Source organism: Acanthisitta chloris, unplaced genomic scaffold, assembly GCF_000695815.1.
Source record: "Acanthisitta chloris isolate BGI_N310 unplaced genomic scaffold, ASM69581v1 scaffold37264, whole genome shotgun sequence".
Taxonomy (NCBI): Eukaryota; Metazoa; Chordata; class Aves; order Passeriformes; family Acanthisittidae; genus Acanthisitta; species Acanthisitta chloris.
The window spans coordinates 4436-5224 of NW_008669362.1; positions in this window are offsets into that span (position 1 = coordinate 4436).

Consider the following 789-nt stretch of genomic DNA (forward strand, 5'->3'; position numbering starts at 1 on the left):
TTAATGATGGTTACTAAAGCCCAAGCAAAGGCGACAGGGGGGCCCACGGACCAGGGGAATAATGATAATAATTATTACATTTTTGGGGAAAACTCACTGCAAGGCCCTTCGCCCATCTGACAAATTGCTGAATTACAGCTGATTAAAGCTGATGAATGGCCCAGATGGAGACAGGCACAGGGGGAACCGCAGGGACAGGGTCACCCTCGGCTGGGGGGGCTCACTCCCTGGGGGGTGGGCTGTGAGGAGGGGCTCACCCTCCGTGTGGGGGGCACTGGTTCACCTTCCACAGGGAGACTGTGTGCTGGGAAGCTGTGGGGACCCCCAGCACAGTGCACCCCACTCTGCAGGGGTCCTGGGCTCCCCACAATTCACTCCAGCCTGTGGCCCAGCCTGATGCCATACAGTGAGGATGATGCCAGCACCTGGGATAATGACATGGGATGTGGATGATCCCATCATTAGGGCTGATGCCACAGGATAGGGGTGATGCTATCATCGGGGATGATGCCACGGGATGAGGACAATCCCATCACCAGGGATGATGCCATGGGGTGAGGATGACGCTATCATCAGGGAAGGTGCCATGGGGTGAGGATGATGCTATTGCCAGGGATGATGCCACAGGATGGGGCTGATGCCATCACTGAGTCTGATGCCATCACTGCCAACACCACAGCCCCCCCAGCCCCTGGATGTGACGCTCGTCCACCCCCGAGGGGTTAATGCGGGCGCAGTGTTTGTCCTGACAGAGATGATGGGGAAGCCGCTCGCTCACCCCCAGGACGT